Source organism: Manis javanica, chromosome 12, assembly GCF_040802235.1.
Source record: "Manis javanica isolate MJ-LG chromosome 12, MJ_LKY, whole genome shotgun sequence".
Classification (NCBI taxonomy): domain Eukaryota; kingdom Metazoa; phylum Chordata; class Mammalia; order Pholidota; family Manidae; genus Manis; species Manis javanica.
Window position 1 is genome coordinate 47393357 of NC_133167.1, and position 22666 is coordinate 47416022.

General features: G+C 39.2%; 1 long non-coding RNA gene across 1 annotated transcript; it reads right to left on the reverse strand.

The window, feature by feature from the left end:
- Positions 1-1257: 1257 nt before the first annotated feature.
- On the reverse strand, positions 1258-21333 carry LOC108388729 (uncharacterized). Its single transcript, XR_001851137.3, has 3 exons — positions 20892-21333; positions 1932-1996; positions 1258-1362 (listed from the first exon to the last, which is right to left on the reverse strand). It is a non-coding gene; the product is annotated as an uncharacterized lncRNA (long non-coding RNA).
- Between the last annotated feature and the right edge of the window lie 1333 nt (positions 21334-22666).

The window sequence follows — 22666 nt, forward strand, 5'->3', positions numbered from 1 at the left end:
TGGAGGTGTCATTTTCTGAGATGGAGACTGAGGGCAAATGGGTTTAGGAAGGAAAAGAAAAAAATCTAGTTTTAGAAATGTTAAGTTTGAAGTGCCTGTACCATAACCAAAGAAAGATAAACAGCAGAAAACTCGATCAATAAGAAGTCATGGGCAAACTGGGAGTCACTGGTATCTAGCTAGGGAGAATGAATCATTTATCATCCAACCTGGGACACTCTTGAAAGTGGAAGGGGATGCTATTAAGAATTTTTGCTGGGGCAATAGGCATAAACAGGGCAACCCATGGGAGAGTATACAGTGAGAAGAGAAGGGGGCCTAGTACTGACTTCTGGAGAGTTTCAATATATATCTTTAAGTAGTATGTGGAGGAGGAAAAACCAAACTACAGGCAGAAAGAGGAATTCCAAGAGAATGTGATGACATGGCAACTGAAAGAAGAAAGTAGTTTAAGAAGGAGAGACTGCAAAACTGAGTCAAATATGGCTAACAACAGCTCTGATAAGATTGAAGGGAAATGTCCATTGGATTTAGCAATGTGAAAATCATTGATGACCTTAGCAAAAGTAGTTTGGGTGCACAGGTGGGTGCAAAAGCCAGAAGAGATTGAGTTGAATGAGTAGACACTGAGGAAGCAGACCAGACAATGTGCACACAGCTCTTAGAAGAGTCTTGGCTGGAAAGGAGAACATTGAAATCTAACAGCAGTTGCAAGGGAATATGGGGTAAAGGTAGGGATGGGCAAATTTAGCATAACAGGCAGTAGAACGTATTTAAATGATAATAAAAATAATCCAGGAGAAATTATTCTAGTAGAATAAATCTACAAGAGTGTTTATAGTAGTTTGTTCATAGTAGCAAAAACCAAACATCTATCAACAGAAAAGAAGACACATACAGTATGGTATATTCACACAATGGAATATTATACAGCAGTAAAAGTGAATAAACAGTAAAAAGGAATGAACAATAAAACTATGTGAAATAGAAGGGAAAAGGAAAAATGATGAACGTGGTATTTTGGCTGATGGTCATCTCAGGTCAGGGAGGCAGGTGATGGGAAGATGGAGTGGAACCTGGGCCTAAAATGGAGATTATTTCAGCTTCCTGGTTTGTGTTTCAAGTGGTAAATTGCAGATACTTACCACATTGTGAAAAATAAAAATACTTAAACTCAAAAAGAAGACAGGAACAGAGCTATGTTAGGAGTGTGTTATGAATCACATCTGTTACTAATTTAGGTCTGTGTACCTGAGGTCCAGTGGCCAGAAGGGGGTGGAGGGAAGAACTCACTTCATCAGTTCTGCAGTGATGTCAAGACAGCTCACAGAATACTGATCACAGTTATCTGCAACATAATGGCTGAGGGGGAGGAAGGAAGACTGTGGCAAAGACAAGCAAAAGCTAAAGGGAAAAGTCCTTCTGTCTTTACAAGTAAGGCAGTTCAAGGCATTTTCTATAGATAGTAGAGAGCTACTGTATCCCCCTCAATTCTGATATTTCCTTGTATCTCTTTTTCTGGGCATCAGAGAATATCCAGTCCACCAGTGTGAGCTGTTTGGGGATGGTTTGATTTTTCAAATCTATTATTCTCCTTGTTCCAATTATAGCAGCTACTTAATTGTCTCACATATGGTGAAATGTTCTTTGTAAAGTAATTTTATTAGTAATATTTCTACTGATACACAATATACCTATTATCATTATAACACACTCACTTGGCTCATAATTATTTCACTAATAGTTGAATCTCCAAAACCAATTAAGTAGTATTACTGAAACTAGATTTTGCCCTATTAAATGTTGTTTTCACTTCCCCCATGTGAGCTATTTTATTAAGTTTCCTTTTACTGAATTCACCAATGTCTTTTATTTATCAAGATCACATTGTATTTTAAGAACATCTTCCTAAATAATTTGTAATTGCTTACCTCCCCAATTTTTATCATCTGTAGACTCATTCCATCAACGTACTTTCCACTTTCTCTTCCAAATGCTGCAGAAACATATGGGGGAAAAGACTGAAACAGACACTTGACTGTAGGCAAGTCAGAAGTTTGTTAGAGACAAAAGCAGAGAGGGCAGAGCAGCCTCACACAACTCATGTCTCACTGCTTGGTTAGCAGCTGCGACGCACTTGTAAGAAAACTCACGGTAGCTTGGCTTTTGTGCTGTCATTATAATGATTCCAGAATACTCTTCGGGCTGGGCAGGGAGTACCCTCTGATTTCCTAGGGGTATGTTAACCAAATGTTTTCCCTGGAAACAGATTTGCCACCCCCACTCCCCTTCCCCCAGGGATTCTCCTTCTGAGTAGAATCCGGGGCTCTGGGATGCAATGTTTTAAGCCTCAGCAGCACCATCACTATTCAGGCTGCTTCCTCAGACTGCTGGGCGCTCTCAGAGGAGGCAGGACAGCTGTCGGCCAGATTTTCAACTCTTCCTCTGGATTGTGATTAATTCAATGATTTGTTGATGTATTAACCTCTTCATTTATTTAGATAAGTATAGAGTCTAGCAAGCATGTAGTCGATTATGAGATAAGGTCTAGAAAATCCGAGCCAGCTGGCCACACCGTGCAGCTCTCATGACTCCCACCTCCCATACTGCATGGTTGCTTCCTCCCTTTGAGCAGAGAGGTAATGATCTTGCAAGCCAAGACTTGTGATTTGTAAGATCCACTATTTTGGAACTCAAAGGCCAAGGCTTAAAGGAAATTAGTTCCAGAGTTCTTGCCAACAGAAAATTGGAAGGAGACTAGAAAAAAGCCAGACCACCCCATCTCCACAGAGAAAGTCTGTTCACACTCTGAGCAGGACTTTCATACAGAGGCAGAGAAAAGCTTAGACGCTGTGTCCTGCCTCACCATGGCTGAGTCCCCCACTGCTACCTACCTACATCATCCCAGGTAATCCCTTTTACCTGTCTCTACCTCAGTACCTTCACTGGTCAGAAGGCACTTACTGTGTGGTTACTGTGCTACTGTGCTCACTGCTCTAGCTGTAAAGTTCTATTACAAAGTCAATTACAAAACCAGCAGCTAATGACACCCTTCAACGTTCTCTTTAGAAACAGCCTAGTAATTGCTTATTCAAACAATATTTGTTGAGAGCTACTTTGTGCTAGAACTATGTACACACACTGCATGAGGTACTGGGAACAAAGGAAGGAAGGATGAACAAAACTACACTTTCCTGACGCCTGAGACCGCCTTGCAACCCTGAGACTCCATGTCTGAGGATGAAAACCCTGTCGGGCCGGAGCTGGCAGAGGAGAAGAATGGAAGCAGCCCGGGCCACACTAATACCACTGAGTGGATGAAACAGTTCCTTCTCCAGGCTTCCTGAGCTTCCTGCCTCTACACTTCTGGTTATGTGAGATAATTAAATGTTTTATTGTTCAAGCCACTCTTGGTGGATTTTCTGCTTTTGTAGCAGAAGGCATCCTAAGTGATACTTACTGTGTCTCCACTGTCAGCTGCCCCAAGACCTTTTCTCACTGTTGGCTTCTGAGGTACAAACTATACTCGCTGGTATTCAGAGAAGGCTTTATCGGGCCCCTGACACTCTCCTGTGGTTTCAGAAGTACCAACCCCTTTCCATTTACCTCTGCCCAATATCTGTCCTCAGCAGGCTCTGAAACCAGCCCACAACCCCCAGCACAGGTATGACTGTGTCCTTCTTTCCGGCACCCACAAGCCAGTCTCTCCTGACGGAAGATTCTTCTTTCAACAATTCTTTATCTGAGTCCCTAAATATATCAGAACTTCCTTTTTCACAATATTTTAAACCATAAAATAAAAAATGACATAATCAATGCAAACAGTTTCACTTCACACAAAATGATTTTGTTAGTAAGTCTATAAAGTTATAGGCCAGGGCAGATCCCAATACTAATGTTATCAAACTATAAAAAACAGAGTTGAAGATATCATTTGATAAGTGTATAATCTTGTCCTCAGTTCTAAGGGGAAGGTAATGAAACTTGAAAAATGCCAGTAGAGTTTGGCCAGAATGGCATTATTGTTTAGACTCCCTCATTTCATCTTGCTCCCCTCTTATCCACACAATAATCAAAATTACCTTTCTGAAAGGTATATCTAACCATGTCTATATGAATTTATAACCATGAACAAAGAACAGACAAGAAAGAAGTTTCTTTAAATCAGCTTAAATGTCATTCTGAGCCCCATAGTCAGACATGTGTGAAGAAATTCTGCCTCAGTGATGAATGTGGCTCCCCTTCCTTTGAATCAGGCAAAGACCTTGCAGGACTGAAGCTTCTTTGGTCTTTACCCAACAAGGCTCATGCCTGAAATGCCCAGTGTCCAAGGCTTCCTGTCCCTCAGAGTCTGAGGAACTGCTGTTCCTGTGACCTGGGGCCAGGCTGGGAGGCCCTCTGCTTAGCCAGGCTCACCTGGAGCATCTCTCGCCCACTCTTCGCCAGTGCAGGCCCAGACACCAACTCTCAGCAGGGTCAGGGAGGCAGGTGTGAGCTGGCTACTTCCAGAGTCCTCAAACTGCAAGTCCTTCCCAGGCTTAGAGAACTTACTGTCTCTCTCCAAACCCTCATAGGCTCCCTCTCCCCCAGCCCCACTCAAAGACAGGTATCGTTTCTTTTGTGAGCTTAATTTCTACAAAATCTAGAAATGCCTCTTATAATTAAGTAACTTCTCCTTCACCCACCTTCCATTGCCACCAAAAAGTCCTGAGTCAAGAGGACACAAGCACCAGCACTGCAGAACTGAAGTAAGAAAGGAGAAATAAAGCCAGAGGGCAAGGGGTTCTAAAAGATTATCTCCACTTGAATGTATCACTCTTCTGTTTAAAATCCTTCAGTAATTTGTCATTGCTCTTAAGAAAAAGTCTCAACTCCTTAATATGGCCTACCAGGCCCACCTTCCCTTTTACCCACCTTGTCTGAACTGGGAGACCCAAAGGGGTCTGACATCATCCCACCTCTCTAGCCTTATGATAAAGGGTGGTGTCAAATGCCCAGTGAGATGCTTGTTCCCAAAATATTCATGAAATTGTAAGATGTTAAAGGACTAACTACCCCACATTCTAAGACTAGGGACCCAGAACCCTGCTCTTTGTTATGGCCTTCCAGCTCCTCTAAGGGTTGCCAGAAATTTCTGCCCATAACCCTAATGTCACTATCGCTACAACTAAGTAGTAAGACTGAGGACAGAGAAAGGTTGCATTTTGGAGAAGCACAATGTCTGTGAAAAGACTATCCCTTTCCTAAGCTAACTCTGGGGGCAGTAAAGGGAGTTATTATCACCCCTAATGTCAACAAGGGGCCAAAACAATTCAAAGAATAGGTGTGACTCCACCCTATAAGAGAAGAACTAACGACCATCCCCTCTCACCTGAAAGCCATCCCATTACTGAACCCTGGAACCACTAATATGGCTGAAATTCCCAGCAGGGCATATTTTCACCTTGTGGGGAACAAAAATCTACAAGTTTCTTGGGGGTAAGTGGACCAGAAGGAAGGTGACTGAGTTTGAGAGAGAGAGAGAGAAAGAGAGAGAGAGTGTGTGAGAGTGTATATGTGTGTGTGTGTGTAAAGAGATTTTTTAAAAGGGAATTGGCTCATGTTTTTGCAGAGACTTGACAAGTCCAAAGTCTGATGGGAAAGCCAGCAGGATAGAGACTCAGAAAAGAGTTGCAGTTCAAACCCAGAGGCCATCTGCCATAGAACCAGGCAGAGCCTTTTGCAGATGAAGTCCAAAAGCAGGCTGCCCCAGAATTCCCACTTGCTCAGGGGATGTCAGTCTTTTTTTCTATTCAGGCCCCAGCTGACTGTATGAGGCCGCATTATGGAGGCAATCTGCTTCACTCCAAGTCCACTGATTTAAACGTAAGTATCATCTAAGACCACCCTCATAAAAACATCTAGAATAATGTTTGACCATATCTGGGCATCATGGCCCACCCAAGTTGATACATAAAATTAACCATCGCAACATTACTTCACCAAAGAGTAGGAATGTCTACTCATTTTGTGGCAGCCCAAGATAAGCCTTGCACGGAAGTTCCCTGGTTATTAAAACTACCACCTACCAATCTGGTGTGGTCTACCTCTTTCTTGGGACTCTCCCTGCCGTCCGTGTAGTGGTGGGGGGGCAGTTTTCACCTGGGGAACTCCCAAGATTATGAACCAACATGGGTAATAAAGGAAGGAGACCAGGTCATGACACTGACACCCCAGGAGCCACTATCCCAGCCTGGACTTGTGTCATTCCAGACTCTTTATTTCTGAGTGAGAAATAGACCTTATTTTATTTAAACTACTGTTATTTCTCAATCACTATAGCTGGACCATATCCTAATTAATAGACCCCATTGGACCATAAGCTCTAATATCGAGATCAAATATTAAGTTTTGCTGAAATCTCACCAGAAATATTAGGTCAGCAAATGGGCAGGAGACTAATCTGGCTGACTGGACAAATTAATCAATTCTTTACTTAAGACACGTATCAAGTTTCTTCCTTGTCCCTACACTGATTTCTGACCAGAAACCAGGAACCCAAAAAAGCCAGTTTGTAAGCAAAATTTCTGCGATTTTCTTTATTAGCAAATGAATCTGCCTACAAATTCCAACTCCACAATTCACTGCTTTTCATCTGTAAAATTCTGGATTTGCACCACCACTAGCAATTTTTGAGATGTAAAACCTATAGGAGCATAGTCAGCTTTTCTAAAGTCCCTCTACTGAAACTGCTCCATCCATTGGGAAAAGTCTATTTAAAACTGGATCACGTAGAAAAGATCCCACATCCTGTTTTGGCTGATGACCTTCACCAGATGTGGCTTAACTGGTTCTATCCCCAGGGTTTCCTGTGAGTTGAGAGTTAGATTCCCAAGTCAATAACATAATTAATGTTAATTAGTCTCAAGTTTGACTTTTTGACATGCATACCTCATAAGTAGTGGCGTCATATCGGAATATACCTCTTGTCTGGTTTTCTCACTTTTAATGATGCTAAGGTTGATCAGACCATTCAGTTTATCTAATGCCTTCATATTTGTTGATCACCATTATCTGCATAAGTTATTTCATTAGAGCTTGCAAAATAATATTTTCCAATTTGTTATTCCTTCTCCAGTAGGTGAAATTCATCTGTACAGAAAACCTTCCCCTCATCAACCAACACTGTTTGATTGCCTGAAAAATAGTATTTACCAGAAAGCCAAGGTGAATATTTAATTCTTTTCTTTTAATTATCAATTTTCAGAGTAATGAGCCATGCCCTGGCTCCACTTGTTCTTAGTCAACCCAAAAGAACCCAAGTACAGCATATTCATCATTGCATTGGCCATGAATATTCATGAGTGCTCAGCCACTGCTTTCATTGCTCTCGGCAAGACCTGTTCCCTGACTCTATTAAGCCTTTCTTTATGCTTGAGGAGCTTGTGGGCTGAAGCAAAACAAAAGGACTAAGCAGGGCCGGTTTTCGCTAATGTTGTAAAACAGATGCCTTCCTGCTTCTCTGCTCAACACCCTGCTTGGTTATCCCTCCTAATTCTTGGTTCTCTTAAAATGCCATTTGATGAACAACATCAACATAATGTAACCCTCTGAGTGATAATGATGCGTCAATGTACTACTCTGGCAGTGGATGTTAATGGGGGAGGCTGCTCTTGGGGTGGTGACATGAAGTATATGGGAAATCTTTGTACCTTCTGTTCAGTTTTGCTATGAACCTAAATGCCTCTAAAAATATATTCTAAGAAATAAATGGATTATTTTATTGGCTTCCCAGAGCTGTCTGTATCCTCACCCCTTCTAAACCTGCTTCATTATGTCATGCCTGATGCCCCCCAAATTACTCCTATTCCCATCTAGGTACAAACTCTTGTAATGCCCACTTCCTTATTTCAAGTGTCAATTTATATTAATGCACAATGGGATTTTAGAATGGAGTATTTAAGAAACATGATGTTTATCACCTGAAACTATGCTAGAAATGTTCCCAAAGCCCTTTGAATTATACTTTTCACATCACATTATAATTATGATAAGTTTGTTTTACAGTCATCTAGACTGTGGTATTCTCAAGTGTAGGATTTCATCTTACCCCTCTTTATACCCTGAAGCACCTACCATGGCTTCTGACCCATAGTAGGAGCTCAATAAATATTTTGAGTGAGAAGAATAAATGATTTTCCACTTAATAAAATTAAGTGCTGTGTATTATATACATAGAAATTTATACCAGAGCTTGGGATCGAAAATAAGAAAGGAGAAACCACCCTCTGATCATTAATACTTCAGCCATAGACATTGTAGGCCCTAGAGAAGGAAAATGCAGAAATGGAATGGTGTCTCAGAGTGTCTGCACCTGTTTAGAAATTGCACAGTTGAATTACAGCTATCAAAAGATGATACTGTTTAGTACCATATGGATGTTTACTTAAAGACAATGCCATTCACATCAGCTAGCACTCTAATCACTGAACACTGGAACAATTCAAAGTAATGATATACCATTTCTTTTACTTTATTTCTCTAAATCTCCCAGATTATCCTATAACTACAAGAGGTATAAGAAAATTAATCATGCTACGTTTTAGCATTTCATTTCCTTTCATCCTGTAATACCTCTAACAATAAATCTCGAACCTGATCTATCTGCATATTCTCCCTGAACAATTTTTAGAAATTTTTGTTTAATTTAGGAAATACTTAGTATTTTTTGCCAACTCTCCTCTCATGAATGTGGAGGTACAATGTTTAGGCCATCTTTCAATGATACCTAGAAATACAGCCATCACTGCTAAACTATGTTTATTATAATTTCTAGATGTTTGACTCAGTATCAAGCTCCATATTTCCATTTTAATTGAGGTTGGCTACTGAATTCATGCAAATCTTTGTTGAGTACACTAATTTATACAAACCTAGACATACAAAAGGAATATGATGGAGATAGTGTCATCACAGCAAAGAGGTTATTATTTTCACTCTTAATTGTGCAAGGAGGCCACCTCCCATTGTACGTGCAGATTTAAATCCTTAATAGATAATCTTCAATGTCAACTTGGAGTTGAGAACAAATATTTTTATCTGACCATGCCCTGGCATTACCAAACACAATATTCTAAGTATTGTTTAATCTCCTACAGATCAAATTTATAAGACAAATCTTTGTTAATCTGAACTTTCAGATCTGTGTAACTTATTTCTTTTCATTACACTTTTAAATCACTAGTGAGTCATCCTATAGAGCCCCTCACTGCAAGCCACAGGAATGGCATGCCGTCCGTTCTCCTCTGCCTTTTGGCTCTGCATTCCATGTAGGGGGTACCAGAGTTCTCTGCCTTAGCATCTGCCAAACTAAGATTTGCCTCCATTCTCCAGACCAGACCTTTCTGATTATTTCATTCTTTATTTAGTCAGAGTGAGGCAAAACTTAAAAGTTATCGAGAAAGAGATCAGTCAAAAGATTGTGCTTTCCCTATCAAATCCAATGCCAAGCAACATTTGCTTACTTTACTTTTTAAATGTGGTTATTAGAAAAATCTAAAATTACCTACATGGCTGACATATGTGGCCTGCATTGGATCTCTGATGAACAGCACTAATCTAGACACCACTCTTTCTGTCCCTGCCCTCCCCTGAAGGTAGGGTTCTTTCAACCATCCATGGAGTCTGAGCTTCAGAACTGGCCTTATCCGCTATGTGTTGGGAATGTAGGGCAGAAGAGGTCCCCACAACTTGCAGCTGAGCCTGTATGAACACAAACCTACCTGGGCAGCGTGCCAGGTGAGGAAATGGGAGTTGCTCGGACCTTTTTATTACATTCCCTGGGACAGAAACATTTCCTATGGCCTCATTATGATACCCCATCACTCAGTTACATCAGCTCAGATGCGGGGATTTTTCTCAGAAACATAAAAAGCAAATGAGCATTTGAAGGGGAAGGATTAGATAGGAACTTTGCCAAAATCACATGTGTTCCTCCTTGACATATGCCTCATCTGCATCTTGGAAGGGGATGCAGAGGTAGGTAAACCTGGCCCAAGAAGTGTAGAGCAGCTGTACAGTCAGCTAATGGCACCCATTTTCATTAGATACAGAAATGGTCACATGATGATCCTAGAAAATGTAGGCACCCATCAAAGGGGATTTTTCTAAGTGTCTTCCATGCAAGGTTAGTTGATTTCCCACAATGAAGAGGCCAGCACTATGTCATATGCACACTAGGCTCTAAATATCTTGGCAAAGGGAACACTGTACATCCTTTTTCAGAGGTCTCCAAAAACAGCTAATTATCAAGATTACCTGGTAAAGAGCTTTCAAAGACCACAAACCCAATCAGGATCTCTGGGGGTGGGTTAATATGAACCAATGGTCAGAATCTGAAGGTACTCACACTTCCTTCTGGCAAAGAGAAAATCTTAAGAGAATGAAATGAGAGGCCAGTTTCTGCATTTTGATTCTCTGATGAATTTTTGTGTGTGTATATATATACACATACATGCTGTTTGGGCGGGGGGTTGAGTAGAACATTATGCTAAGAAATAAAATAAAATTTGGGTATGTTAATGAACATGTATACCATAGAATGATTCACGGATTCTACTCACTATGTTTATAGTACATAATATATGCAAACTATATTAATTTTTAGACATTTAGAGACATAAATTCTATGTGCTGTTCTTATAGTATTTTTAAAATACACTGGTGCACATTATGATTCTGTTCTTAAAATCAATGCCTAAGGATGTGGTATCATCTCTGGAAGACACCAGCTCCTTGTTGAAGGTCAGAGAAGCAGAATATCAGACAGAGTGAGCATCTCTTTTTTTTATCCATCTGCTGCCCTATTTTCGTTGTGAAAATGTTCTCCCCTGTCCCGTGTGATACGGCAGGAAGCGTCAGTTACAGGGCCTTTCCTGACATACGACCACATGAGTGGGCAAGTGAACCCAGCCTGGCCAGTGACGATCTTCCAATCTGCCGTTGGTCCACACGGGGTCAAACAAGACCAGTTCCCCAAGTAGAGGCTAGTATACGGACTCTACATGAGTGCTCCTCTCTCTCTATGGTTGTGACCTGGGAGAGCCTTGAAGTTTAGACGTCTTCCATGTCCTTTCACTCTTTCGCAGTTAGGAAGCAGCCATAGTTTGGTGTGACTGGACCAAGTCCCAGCGGCAGAGATGGGCTCAAAGTGCCATACGTGTCATCTGACCCTCCTGGCCACAATGATTGGTCCCATCCATGGAATGTGGCTTTCTGTTTAATGGCTGAGGTAAAAGAGGACGCCCCTCTTGTCCTGGACAATATGGTGTACCAATGTGATAGATGACGCTGCTATGGCCAATTGCTTATCTGAGAGAAGTCAGTGTGAGAATGTAGTCAACATGAAGGGACAGGGTCAAACCAGAGACCTGGAGATAGAGCCTTGATCAAACCTCTCTTGAACCCTAGCAACCTCTCAGCCTCCCAAGTGCGACCGCTAGTTTTGTTAAGCCATGTAACTACTTTGTTATTTAAGCCAGTTTAATTATATTTTCCTTTATTTGCCCCTCAAAGCTCTCAAACTGATGAAGAACTTAGTGCTAAGAATGAAGAAATAAACCTCTAAAAGGTAGACTCGGCTGAGAGGATGAGGACCAGCAGGGGGCAGTGTGGAGCCCACTGTTCCCGCATGGAAGTTGGTGACCCCCATCTAAAGCAAAGTGTCGGCTACCTTTCACCACCTTTATTGTACTGCGGTTTTCCTCACCGTAGAGAAACGTATTTCTGAGCCCATGTCTCTACCAAGAATAGAAAAACAAAGGATAGCACAGAGTACTGCTGGTTCCTAGACAAGGGACAGGAGGACCTCTGGGCCTGCTGTAGTCATTTACATCGTAGGCTGATCTCTACAGGTATTTGAGTTTACAAACCCTGGAGTAGCCATACACCTCACTGCAGATAGGGGGGGGAGAGAGAGAGAGAGAGAGAGAGAGAGATGTGGGGTCAAGGACAGTAGGAAGTTGAATTACATTATTCCCAGGTCCTAGGGTCCTATAACTTAAAAATACATGCATCCTAAAAGTTCCTATTGATTTCCTTAACTGAATTTAGTCATTTTAGTCGACAAAGGAATGCATAAAATTAGGGGCTATCACATCAAGAGGGTATCCCTCTATGACAATAGTTTCAAAATTATTAGTATTATTAATAAACCATTTCAAATATTCTCATTCTTGAATCTATATGGATGCTATCAAAATAGCTCATGCCACTTAGGATTCTGATCTTTTTATTACAATAATTCTGAACATTGCTGCATCAAAGCCTCCAAGAGTCATCAGGATCTTTATAAGAATATTCTCAGATACAACACCAAAAAAAGAAAATTGCATAAAAATGCAGTCCAAACATATCTGTTACTATAGAGCTCTTGCAAGATGGGTGATGTGTGCGAGCAAGGCACAAGGAAATGTAAATGTATTCATGTTGTTATTTGACAGCATAAGTTCTAGGAACAGAGTACTAGGAAAAAATAATTGCATACTTCTCCCAAGGAGTAATTTATAAAGATTGATATAATCAACTCTAAAACAATACCCAAAAGGTGGGACAATCAGGGTTCTGTGTTAGAGCTGTGGGCCTCTGCAGACACTTTGTGAGTCTGTTTTCTGATAACTTGTGTTTCTAGTATTTTTTACCTCTTGAGCCAGGACCAGCCTGAACCAATTATTAAAAATGATCACCATCAAAACCAGATGTCTACAAAATCTTACCAGGCAAAATTCCATGTAGCTTTATATGACAGTCAGACATGAACCTGGCTAAACTGGTATTTTCTCTTTAGTGAAAAAGAATAAAAGATGACTAAAGGTGTTCCACAAAGAGAAGAGAGGGGCCTTTCCAAGGCTGGGCCTCGTTCGGTATGATGAGGCAGGCTTTAAGAGGAGCAGGGACTTGGAATGAGACTCCCTAGGTTTGAATCTATCTGTCATTTACTACTGAGGAAACCTTGCACAAGTTACTTACCCTCACTGGATTTCCACTGTTTTATGTAAAACAGAGCTGGTAATAATGTCTCCTAAAGTTGTGAGGATTACATGGGCTAATGATATTAAAACAAAACAGCATCCAATGATAACAGGTTCTAAATAAATAGTGCTATGCCCCTTGTACCTAAATGTTGACATTTTTCAAGATGTCTTGTAATATCAAGTTACTTTATGGGTTTTCATAATTTGTTATTTCTAGGATACATCTCATCACTTTCTTAGAATTGGTTGACTTCTTCTGCTGCCTTAGACTTTTGTGGGGAGGTATATAATATTGATTCCCTGGGCTATTTCTCTGTAATATTTCCTAAAGGTCAGTTTCTGAGAATCTCTGAACAATATCTGAATTTTACAATTCCATGTATTAAGTTACTTTCATTAAATGCCTTCAAAATTGGACACTTATTGGCACAAGGCACAAAATACAATGGCTGATGGCCACTTTGCTCTTTTGCTTTAAACAACTCTGCTTAAAATAGTGTAAGGAGTTTCTTCTTCAGGCTTAGGGATTTTCCTGTACAAACAGGATGTATGTCAAAGCTAAAAATTGGGTTAGTGTGCAAATAGGGGAAAAGCAAGTTGCACATTACTTATAATCCTATTTTTAGTTCCACTGCTTTCCACACTGCTGCCAGAGTTATATCAGAAACACAGATGGGATTGTATTATTCCGCTGCTTAATAGGCTTCAAGTGGCTCCTCACTGCCTAGAAAATGTCCACATTCCTTAAAAGCCCAGGGCTTTAAACAATCTGGTCCCAGTCTGCCCTTGTAAGCTCATCTCCATGCAGCGTCTCCTCTATAGTCATGTTCTTATATCCAAATACATCATGTACTTATTTTCTTTTTTTCCTCTACTTATGTGGTTCCCATGATTGGAATACCTTCCTTCTCCAGGATATTACATTCTGCCAAGCTAAACTGATACACTATCTCTGTTAGGCTTACTTCATCTCTTTGAGGGTTCCAAGCAAAATTAATCATTTCCTTGTCTAACCTTATAGAGGACTCTTGTTAAGAATTGTGCTGGGATACAACGAGAGGTCCAAACAGATATTGTCACTCCCTTGTGGAACATACAGTCCATTGCAAATTGGATGTTAATTAATTATTATCACAAATATAAAATTAAACTATAATAAGAAAAGGAATATGGTGTTATAAGATCATTTAGGTGTTAAACAAAAAAAAACCCTTTCTAGAAAGATCTGAAGAATAGCAGTAAACTAGATAAAGAGATGGAGGAAGAATATTCTAATAAAATCATGGTCAAAGGCCCTGTGGCAGGAATGAGCATCAGAGTGTAAGAGCTGGAAGGCCAGGGTTGCTGGAAAAGAAAGATCATTGAGGAGTTGGTTGACACAACAGCTTTTCTTCTCAAATCATTACATCATCTAGTCTAATTAATCCTTCTGTTCTAGAGGAAGATAATATGAAATTGCAAGAAAATTCCACGTGGAATTTGTCAACCCTCTGGATTTTCAATATCCTATTACTGCCAATTCTTAGTGACAAGAAGGTAAACCATTCCCTAAAGATTACTTTCAACATTCACAAATGAAATTTCTCTAGTTTATTCTTCTTAGTTCTTTATATATTGCTCTCAACTGTTCATGAGTTACAAAAGCCATGCCCAGCACCAGGGCTAGTAATTGCTCAAAAATAAGACAATAGCTTGTTTCCCTAGCAGGAGTAAATCAACATTCCTCACCAACAACCACGTCTAGTACATTTCCCCTAAGCCAATATCACCAGTATGTCCCCACCTCACACTATATCCCCTGTCAAGGGTAAATAAACTCAAGTTATTAACAGTCCCAAGTTATCTCCAGGTTGGATTCTGCAGAAGATTCCCAGTATCATTGATCTTAGGAAAATTGAGTATATTGTTCTAACAGTAAATTCTTTTAAAAATTCCTTAAGAGATTTATTCACTAGAGCCTTTTCACAGTAAAAACAAGGCACATAGTCAATTTCTCAGGGTTCATTACAAAAACAAGGGTTTTTCCAGGTGGAGGATTCAGGGCTCTGCTATTTTTTTAAAGACAGCTTTAAAAAGAAACAAGTGGGACTACATCAAGCTAAAAGGCTCTGCACAGCAAAGAAAACCCTCAACAAAATTAAAAGACAATATATTTGCAAGTGATATATCCAATAGGGGACTGAGATCTAAAATTTATAAAGAACTCATTCAATTCAACACCAAAAAACAAATAATCCAATTAAAATATGGGCAGAGGAACTGAAGAGACATTTTTCCAAAGAAGACATACAGATGGCCAACAGGTACATGAAAAGATGTTCCACATCACTAACCATCAGGGAAATGCAAAATCAAAACCACAGTGAGGTATCACCTCACACCAGTCAGAATGGTTTCTACCCAAAAGACAAGAAATAACAAGTGCTGGTGAGGATATGGAGAAAAGGGAACCCTTCTACACTGTTGGTAGGAATGTAAATTGGTCCAGCTACTGTGGAAAATAACATGGAGGTTCCTCAAAAACCTAAAAATAGAAATACCATATGACCCCGCAATCCCACTTCTGGGAATTTACTTGAAGAAAACAAAATCCCTGACTTGAAAACACCTATGCTCACAGAAGCATTATTTACAAGAGCAAAGATGGAAGCAACCTAAGTGCCTACAGATAGATGAATGGATAAATAAGATGTGGTACGTATTTACAATGGAATATTACCCAGCCATAAAACAGAAGGAAATCTTGCCACTTGCAAAAACATGGATGAACCTGGAAGGTATCATCCTAAGTGAAATAAACCAGGCAGAGAAAGACAAATGCCATATGATTTCACTTATATGTGGAATCTAAAAAACAAAAGAAACAAACAAAAAAAAAGAAATAGACCTGTAAGTATTGACAACAGACTATCAGTTGCCATAGGGAAGGAGGTAAGGGGATGGGTAAAGTAGGTAAATGGATAAAGAGCTACAAACTGAAAATTGTAAAGTAAATTAGTCATAGGAATGAAAATACAACATAGAGAATATAACCAGTAATACCTTGGTAGGGTAGCAGTCGGTAACTACTCTTACCATGGCAAGTATCTAGTAATGTACATAATTATTGAGTCACTATGTTGTACATCTGAAACCAATATAAGATTGTATATCAACTTGATTCCAGTAAAAAGAAGACAGATTTATATCTGAATCCTATGTGCATTGCGATCACAGTTAGAAAATGCAATGATTTGGTATTTATTTCAGTTACTCATTCAACAGCTATTTATTAAGTATATTACCATAGCCTTATTGCTATAACAACTATGGTCAGATGTACTGTATATTGGTGACCTAAGTATTTTATTTCCTTAACAGAGACAACTGAAGTGCCATTGAAAACAAAAGTAATCACTATAAGACTGGAATATCTGTTTTATACACTTGGTTTTGAAATGCATATGTAACATATTCATTTCCATTTTGTGACTGAGGACATTAGCATGCCATAACTAATTATAGTGCTGGTCTCAGAAATGATAAATGGGGCAGCAGGAATTGTGAAGATGAGTACAGAATCAAAGCACTCCATCACTTTGATAGAATCAGAACAAAACTTTCCATTCTGTTTATGTGAAGCAGGTTACAGAGTAAAGCAAAAATGTAACCACTGTCTCTCAATTCTAAACTTAGTTTTTTGTGTGTGTTTTTACAAAATGCCTTTGTTGGAGCTTCTCTCTAACCATTCAGGACAAAATATCACAAAGCTTAAGTCATTGGGGTAGGGAAAAGATGGAATTACGGCAGGCAGGGCTGTGCTCAGTTTTGGCTAGTAACCCTGCTTATGACATAAAAGGCACCATCACCCGTTCACTCACAAGTAGACTATCTTCAACTAGACATCCAAGCATGTTGTTACGGTGTCCCTTACCAAGTTCAGCTGATGTTATCTCTGTACTTTTTAAAAGGAACTTCATGTGACTATTGCCTGGATACCAAAGACTCCGACCTGTATTGCAGTAGCTCATACTTCTGTCTCCATCTGTCAAGTCTTTAAGTGTTACAATATTAAACACTCAACCTAGAATTTATGACTGTGGGGAAACTGAATGCCCTCCAAACAGTAATAGGAGAGATGGTGGTTTCTTTTTTCTCCATTAAATTAATGTTTTACAGAGAGCTGTCTTTGTGATTTTGGAGAATACAAACTCCTCAGTATTTTATTTTTAACCAAGGGTCACCCTGCTTCTTGTGCTTGTGTGTGTTTAGATTAACTTTTTGAAAAGAGTTAATTTGCAACAGGATGACCTCTTTAAAACCAGATCTTTAAGAATTTTGAAATTCTTATAGGTAGAAGCTTAAAGAAACTGGCATTTAAAACCTACAGGAATATTTCACCTTGCAAGATATAGCAACACTGATTCTCTTTTGAGATGATTTTCTTTGTTCTTATGACTGAATGGCAATTACTTTAACTTCAAAAACAAACAAAAAAATACTAATACATTCACATTGGGGATAACGAAAGCCCCATAAACTCTTATGCTGGCATAATGAATAAGCAACTAGCAGATTGACTGCTAAAATAAACTGGATAGAGTCTCTGCAGACATTGTTGCTTTTTGTTGGGTGACCAGTTGCACAGAGAAAAATATTTCTTTTTCCTTTAGAATTTAGTGTGCACTCTGCCTAAATAGTGTCCTTGGTTTGTGTGAAGAAGTTGTATTCTTGTTTGAGCAGAAACTTAGTCAAGACAAGGAGTTGAAATCAAGAAACCTAGGAAAATGATTTATATAGGCTTCTTCAAGGCAAACTGGCAAAGAGACCCAGAAGAAAATGGATGGAATCCAGTGACTTTCGAGCAAGAACAAACATGTTCTTCTGCTAGAAAGAAGAAAACCCAGACTTTGAGGAATACACTGATTTTGGACCATTATGTTGAAGGTTATTAACTTATTGAGGCCAGAGTATAAGGTCACACCCACACCGTGCAAGTAGGTCCTGGACTCTCCTTGAAGGCAGTGGATTTCACGCTATCAATAACCTAAGAAGAGGTAGCTCCAGGAACAGGGGAGGAAACCCTTGGACTTTGGTGAGGGCAAACATTTCTTACCCATTTCTTGCCTCATGGCTATTTGTAATAAACCTACAAATAAAAAACAAATTCTGTTGATTTCCTGGTTTTTAGGATCAAACCATTGCCAATTAGAAATAGTCTGGGAACAGCACTCTCTACACTAGAGCTAAGCATGGAAGTCCTGGTAAGACTTCACAGCATAAGAAATCTGGATCTGTGGACTATGAAAAGCCCCTTATCCAGTAGCAGTTGCACATTTTTTTGTGCTAATTTTCCCTTTGATTATGTCCAAACACACAGTAAAGTCTAGTTTGAAGGTTGCAGCCTGATGGATGCCTTCCAGAATGGTGGAATAGGAACCTCTAAAAAATATGCTATTTAAAAGATTGTCAAAATCAACCAGTTCAAAATTCTGAACATTAACTAAAGATCTGCAACAATGCAAGGAGTTTTATTGAAGAGAAATGGCTGAATCTCAATAAAAACAGTGAGTTTTGTGCCATTTTAACTCACCCTAATCCTGTCCACCATTCCTCAGCTCCATGGTATCCTAGAAAAACAATAGCCTCATAACTATGATAGCTATAAATACCTCCATCCTAGCAACCACTGGAGGGAGAATTGGCTTGAAACACTTCAAAAACCACATCTCCAGCAAACTGTCATTATTTGACTTGTCTGGAAGCTTTCTGAAAAGCTCCATTCTCAGATTGGGTTTTATTTGGCCTGACTCAGAGCTCACTCTGAGGTACTAGATGTAAACTTCCCCAAGGTATTTGATGAAAACAATCAGCAACAATTGTATAACATCACAGCTACTGAGGCAGCATTTCCAGGTGGGGAAAGCAAGAGGCTGACCAGAGAACTTGAAAGGAAAAACTGGGAAGTGAAATATCCATAGAGAGCTTTGAAAATCTGCTATATATATTCCTGAAACTCTAGAAATCCATTCCCACATTTAGGAGTTAAGTGCATGCCTACAGAGAACCTAAGAGGACTGCAATCACTCCCAGCTGACAGACCTTGAGGCTGTGCACACACAGGAAGTGAAGGCTAAGACAGAGCTGTGAACTGCCTGCTGAAGCACTGAAGTCAGGCCTCAACACACACACAAAGAGCTCCTAAGCAAGGGCTGAGAGACTTACTGGTTTAAGGCACTTACGGAAATTTCTGCCCAATCCTTAGCTGACCACTAAGAAAAACAACCAGAGACACTTATGTACAACCAACCAGGCTGCATATAAAGAATACAAAATGTACAAAATTAGCGCAGAAAAAGTCACTAAACAAACAAACAAAACAGCAACAAATGTTGGGGAGTGGAATAATCTGATTCCCAGAGTTTCTGCATTATATTCAGTGTTCATTTTCAACAAAAAGTTACAGAACACACACCTATGTGCACACATACCCAAACAAAAACCTCCAGGAAATTGGAGCCCACACACAGGAAGAAAGAAGTCAGTGGAAACTATCCCTGATGAAAGCCAGGCATTGGACTTACTAGACAAGTGCCTTAAATCAGCTATTATAAACATGTTCAAAGAACTAAAGGAAACCATACCTAAAGTACTAAAGGGAAGTATGAGAACAACATCTCACCAAATAGAGAATAAAGAGAAAGAAAAAACCAAATACAAATTCTGGAGCTGAAAAATATAGTAACTGAAATGAAAATTGCACTATAGGGGCTCAACAGCACCTCTAAACTGAAATAAGAAAGAATCAGCAAAGTTTAAGGCAGTTTATGATTATACAGTCTGATGACAGAAAAGAAAAAGAATAAAGAACAATGAATAAAGCTTCAGGGATCTGTAGGACACCATCAGACATGCCAATTGTGCATAATGTAAGGTTCAGAAGGAGAAGAGGAGAGAAAGTGACAGAAAAAAAAGTGGAGAAATAAGTAAAAAGCTTCCCAAATTTGATGAAAACTATTAATCAGCACACCCAAGAAGCTCAACAAATCCTAAGTAGTGTCAGCTCAAAGACACCCATACTTAGATGCATCGTACTCAAACTGTAGAAAGACAGAGATGAAGAGAGAATCTTGAAAGTAGCAAGAGAATAACATCATCAAAAACAAGGGATTCTCCACAAGATTACAAGCTGACTTCTGATCAAAAACTATTTAGGTGAGAAAGCAGTGGGATAATGCATTCAAAGTGTTGCAAGTTCTATTCACCTAGAATTTATATCTCACAAAACTATTCTTCAAAAGCAAAAGAGAAATTTGAAGACATACTCGAATAAACAAAAACTGAGAGAATAATTGTCAGGTAACTCATGGCTAACACCAACCCATCTTCAGTTACTCATACTTCCTACCCTAATGATGGTCTTTATGTTCCCATTACTGCTCTTCTTATCCTAGACTTGAAACACTTGGCCCCCAGCTTTTATTCCCTATAAAAGAAATTGTACTGTATCTCTGAATCATTTATAGTATATTTACACATCAGTGGGAATTGATACACATTTATTAATGTAACCAAGCAACAGATTTTAAAGTACACTTTCTCCTGTTTTGAATGGATGTCGTTCTGTCTGAATCAAAGAGTATACCCATAATATAAGTTCTTTCCCTACATGTATTTATAGATCTAGCAGGTAAAAATCAAGGAAGATAGAAAGAGGAGCTAACAATCATCATTTTTTAAAATTCACAAAGTTTGGTTAACTCTTAATAATTGGATAGGCTAATGTATTTCAAAAAGTGTTCATTATTTGAGAGTTCTGAGTATAGACTTTGCTTATCTTCCACAAAGATGCTAATCATATGCAACCTGCCCATCTGATGTGCTCAGCCTCTGTCCCATTACCTTTGATAGTTGTTTTCAGGCCAGCCTCATCTCCTGCCCCGAGACCTTAATGCCAGGAGCCTCTTTGGATGGGCCATAGTCTTCCTAGGTGGTCCATTAACCCAGCCAAATTACCTGTTTTTTTAAGATCAAAATACCCTGTCCTCTGCAAACCCTTTTCTGATATCCTGGGCAATTGGCCTGGCCCTCCTGCACAGTTCCAGTTCTGCTTTTATTTCTTGCAAGGACTTTGCACATTATACAATAATTATCTGCCTACATGGCTGCTCTACCATTAGACTCTGATCTCCAGAAACGGTACCTCTCATAGATCTCTATATCTCTGGCCCTAGCACAGTAACCAGAAGTGGCTCAGTGAGGCCTGGCTTAACGAATTAGTTGAAATAGGTAACTTATTTCATTAATGAATTATAGATACAAGAACCTATAATGGAATAATTGGGGATCCTTAGCACAACAGTTTCTAACATCAGCTACCTGCTAATAACATGCTCTGTGATAATCCACCAGTTAAGAAAACCCCCTACTCCTTCATGACTACTATTGATATAGAGGGGATGTGATTCCTCATTGCTCACATCTAGGGTATTTTACGTTATGTTTTATTTATTTGAGTAAACATATGAAGCAGTGTCCTTCAGAAGCAATCAGTGCTGCCAACAGCAATTTGATCACTCATGCAAATCTATGCCTGATTGGGGTCTCTCACAAGTATTGCAAATATGCCTAGGTATGTCTGACTCTGAATATGAATGAAGGGCTGTCAGGGAATGCAGTACACACACTTAAGTAACTTCAAGCACCTGAATTAATCATCTAATGATTCTAAATTCATATGCCTTATTCCCTAACATAATGCTTAGCATATGGTAGATGATCACCATGCATTATGTCAATTAATTAAATACAATGGCCTTGATTTAAATAGTACAATTATCTCCTGCATCTTTTCTTGTATTAACCCTTGCTTCTAACCTTAGTCAAAAGCAGAATCCTCTCTTTCAGCACACTCTTTTGCTAAGGAAATAAATCCTTTCTCAGAATGATGTTCTATAGTTATTTCTCTTGAGGTTGGTTCAGATTCTACTGCCAGCACTTGATATCTCTACTAGAAATGATTTTCTAGTTTCCCATTTCAGAATTTGCCCTGAAATATTTGTGAGTTTTATTTGATCACACAGAAATAGTATCTTTTCATTGAGCTCTTAGCCCTTGTGAGCTTTTCAGAATTCACTCTCAAGACTTTTCTAAATGATTTTTCTGCAAGACAATCATAAAACTTATCTCCCCATTTTTATCCATTTTCTTTTATAAGAAGCTATAAATAGCTGTAGATATATAGAGATAGATAACTATGGATAGTGGTCAACCATCATGTACATTTCTGTCCTTAATAGAGACAGAGACTCCTTGGCCTAAAGATCTGCCTCAATAGTGTTACCTTCTCTTGGCCCACTTTTAAATACGATGGAATTACATTTTCATCTGTGGCCAAATAGATTTCAGTGAAATCAGGAAATTAGAAAGAGAAACATTTCTTCACACTCCTCTCAATGATGGATAATTTGGAAATAATTATACCTGTAATATGAGAAATAATTCTAAACATTTTTCTATGATAGCATTTATATAAATGTTGGTAGAATATTAGTTTTAACGTATTAGTCAGCTTGGCCTGCTTTAACTAAATACCATAGACTGGGTGGCTTACACAACCGGCATTTACATCTTACAGTGCTGGTGGTTGGGCAGACCAAGATCAGGGTACCATCAGA